Source organism: Squalius cephalus (assembly GCF_949319135.1).
Source record: "Squalius cephalus genome assembly, chromosome: 21".
Taxonomy (NCBI): Eukaryota; Metazoa; Chordata; class Actinopteri; order Cypriniformes; family Leuciscidae; genus Squalius; species Squalius cephalus.
In genome coordinates, this window is record NC_137142.1 from 6,468,487 (window position 1) to 6,472,623 (window position 4,137).

The window sequence follows — 4,137 nt, forward strand, 5'->3', positions numbered from 1 at the left end:
CGTAAATTATGCAAAAAACATATTTGACAGTACTAGAGAGAAATTACATATAATGTTATGTTAAAGTTGTTCACCATATAACAGTTAAACAATTAAGTTTTTTAAAATCTATTTTTATTACATTTTCATTCCATCCATAAATACAGAACAATTACATATTTCCCACTCCAACATATATAATCAATTAAAATACTAAATAATAATAATAATAATAATAATAATAATTTAATTACTTAAAATACAGTTATCAGTTCCTGTTATTGTTTATCAAAATAATAATAAATATTATAAATAAAGGGGTTGTTTGTTTATCTTATTAAATGGATCTACTTTTCATCTAATTATAACCTATCTGCATGTCTTTAATTCTTTGAGTAATTTTCCATGCTGATGCAATAACACGTTTAGCCTGTATCATACTGAAATCTATACGTTTACATTGGGGTAAATATGCAATAAGCACAATTTAGCTTCTGTTTTAGGAACAGATTTTTACTGCAGCATATTTTTTTCAGAAATGTTTTAAGCCAAAGAAAATAATAATAATTGTAAATGATTACACTCTGTCATTGTGTGGCTGTATTAAAGTCCACAACGATGGAGAATATAACAAAAAACAGTCTTTAATCCCCAAAAAATCCAACAAAACGCACAGAAGAAATACACAGAACAAAAAAACTCAATGAACTGTGGGCTTAAATACACATGGCAAGCTAATAAAGAGGAACAGAGGAAACAGGAACTAGAATTAAACCAAAACAGAACATAATGACACATGACACACTTAGGCCTGGTTTCACAGACAGGGTTTAGATTAAGCCAGGATCAGGCCTTAGTTCAATTAGGACATTTAAGTAGCTTTTATAAACGTGCCTTTGATAAAAACATTACTGATGTGCATCTTGAGACAAAACAATGACACTGACATATTTAAAGATATATCAGTGCAAGTTGCTTTCAGTTAAAACAGCTCAAATATGCGTTTTAGTCTGATTTTATCCCTGTTCATGAGGATATGTAAAACAAATAAAAAAAAAAAAACGCTGTTTTTCCGCCAGGCCAGTAGTTGGCGATGTTACTTTGTAAAGAAACACGACGCGCCTATAGACTGAACACGTAATTTGCATGTACATGATGTCACAGTTTTCACAAATATGTATATGTATGAAAATATGTATCATTTTAAAATACTTACACTCTGAAACCCATTTTCAAAAGTCTGAGTTTTCAGGTCGCTAAAGCGCCATTGTCATGTAAATAAACGGCCAAAAAGCATAAAAAGTTTTCAGTTTCTAGTTGAAAACGGTGTTGTTTAAACGGCCCCTCGGTGTGCCAGGCACAGACAACACCAGACAATGTACTGAATAAACTGAGGGCAATATATACTGAGAGAACTAATGAACAACACAAGGAGCAGGTGTGATAAATCAATGAAACAATGCATAACCATGATGACAACCAATGAAAACAGCCCCAGTAACCATGATAACAAAATTAAACACATTAAATATGGGAAACGATAAGAAACAAACCCAAAGTCCATGAAAATGGAACTGAAATTATAACAGAACGTTACATATATATCTCACACTCAAATTTCATAAGGGCCTCCTCAGATTCCAACATATATTGAACCCGAGAAGGCCTTTATGAAATATGAGTGTCAGAGATTTATAGCAAATAACAATTAACATTTTTATATGTTACTCAAACAAAGCTATCACATATGACTTCAGAAGAATTGGAATTTAGCACATAAGTCATACAAAATTTTGTAAAAAAATAAATATAATATGGTACCCCATAGACTTTAGCTTTTCATAATTATTTCATAATCCTGACAGCTGAAATAATTGTAATAAAATAATGTTTAGAACATTTCTCATAGCAAAGGATATGGCAGATATTGTCTTATGATGGAAAATATAAAACATGTTTCAACTGACCTATACTACCTCTATTAATGTTTACATTTTATAAAAAAAAACAAAAAAAAAAAAACCCAATTGTAATAGTCTTTATAATTTATTTTGACTCGAGTCTAATAAAAGATGGCATTTTTTGCTATATAACAAAGATGTCACCTTGACCACACTCAAATGTTTGTGGCAATTACAAGGTGCTGCTCTCAGCCTCAGAGAGCTCAATTTCAATGCACATAAACTGCCCCTGATGCTCTTCAGTGTGTTTATGGAGCAGCCGGGCCGGCGACTGGCAGAGGTGGTGTGGAAATTCAATTTGGAACCAGTGCATGGGATTCATGTACTGGAAAAAAGATGAAGGCAAGGGGAAACTTGTCCTTGTTTACAGATGACTGCTGCTAATCTGACTGTAAATAAAGGGTGATATTATTCAAGCTTTCATTTTTTTAATTAAAATGTATTTTATTGTACTATCACACACACACACACACACAATAAAAATGCATTTATGTATTTTATTGTACTATCACACACACACACACACACACACACACACACACACACACACTCAACAAATGATTGTCCCAGTTTAGAATCCACTCACACACAGAGTTCTCTAGTGGTGTTTTGGTCTTACCTCCATGTGTTTGTAGAGGATCATTATTACAGGAACATAATCACCACTGAAAGCACACACACACAGACACAGCACATAATCACAGCCTCGAACACACCCCTGCCTATCTGAATGATCGATGACAGCGGCCTTGCCTCACTGGTTTCATAGGTTCAATTTAATCGAGTTCTAAACCTTGAAAAGTTGCCTTGAGAAAATATCTTAAAATCAGGTCAAATGGGGGACTGTTTTTGCTTTCAAATATTCCAACAGATCATACACATCTCAAATGGCGTCAATAAAATCTGAAACATATAATTCTGCAGGGTTGCAAATTCATGAAGCACGACCTGACTGTGGCCAATAGGGGGAAACAGAGACTAAGCCACAATACAGCAATATTCTTCTTTAAAAACACTTCCTTAAAAGTGAAATGTCTTGCTTTCGTTATGCGGGAGTCACAATAGTTTTACTGGCACAAAAGTGTCTTTTATTAATTTTATTAATTAATTTTAATACGTTGTAAAATGTGTATTACATTTCAACCTAAAATTGGGTTACAGTGTGGATCTAACTCCACTGTTTTTTCTGTAATTGTGAATAGATTTAAATGAGAAAAATTATAAAATAAATAAATGACAACTGTTAGGCTTGTAGTTACACAAAAGAAAATATTTGTTGGTATATATATAGCATCAGTACATTTGTTCAATCTCTAATATGAGGTCATTTGTTTAGTTGTGTCACGTGATCTCCGGGTTGAACCCATGGTTGAACCTGACGAGGCCTTTGAAATGTGAGTTTCGGACATTTTCTCTTTTTTTAGCGAAAAACAATTTCAATATCGGGCTGTCACTTAAGCAAAGCTATCATATAGCTTCAGAAGATTTGGAATTTACAGACTCACTGTTATGATATTTTCATGGTGTGTTTTGGCGTTATTGAAGCTTGACAGTGGCAGTCGCCTATCCAGATTCAGTGAATGGAAGAGAGCAGCTTGAACATTCTCCCTATAATCTCGTGTTCCAAGGAGAAAATACTTTTACCAGGCTCTATAACAAAGTAATGGTGAGTAAATCTATTTTAAATATATAATTTATGCATAAATATATATATAAAACTAGAGTCATATAGGCTATTCAAAGCATTCTTAACCTCCTCAGTAAATGTTTTTTATCGGCTAACGTTACTTGTGTGCCTGCGGTTATAGAAGTTGTGTTAGCTTTCAGTGAAATATGCCATAAAGTGATTTATACAATAGATCAACACATCAACACACTATTTCCCATTATTAATGATTATTTTCAGCTCAAACATACCTCTAACCTGAAATAAACGTGTGGCTCCTGTGAATGTTGCCTGCAGTTCCATTTTCTGATGATTGATGGCATAGGCTGGGTGAGGTGATATGAAGATATCTGCCACAGGTAAGTTACATTTGTGGAATGTTGTTTAGCGAGACTTTGCACTTTGTATGAGCTGAGCACAGACAATATGCAAGATTAGGAAAGACTAAAAAAAGATTTTTTTTTTGCTGTTGTTGCTGTGAACAGTATGCAGATTGGCTCAATAAAGTACATAGAATGAATGAAAATGAAC

At 33.4% G+C, this 4,137-nt stretch overlaps 1 long non-coding RNA gene across 1 annotated transcript; it reads right to left on the reverse strand.

The window, feature by feature from the left end:
* Positions 1-2,155: 2,155 nt before the first annotated feature.
* Positions 2,156-3,933, reverse strand: LOC307149219. The gene is made up of 3 exons (XR_013819538.1): positions 3,858-3,933; positions 2,560-2,605; positions 2,156-2,329 (listed from the first exon to the last, which is right to left on the reverse strand). It is a non-coding gene; the product is annotated as an uncharacterized lncRNA (long non-coding RNA).
* Between the last annotated feature and the right edge of the window lie 204 nt (positions 3,934-4,137).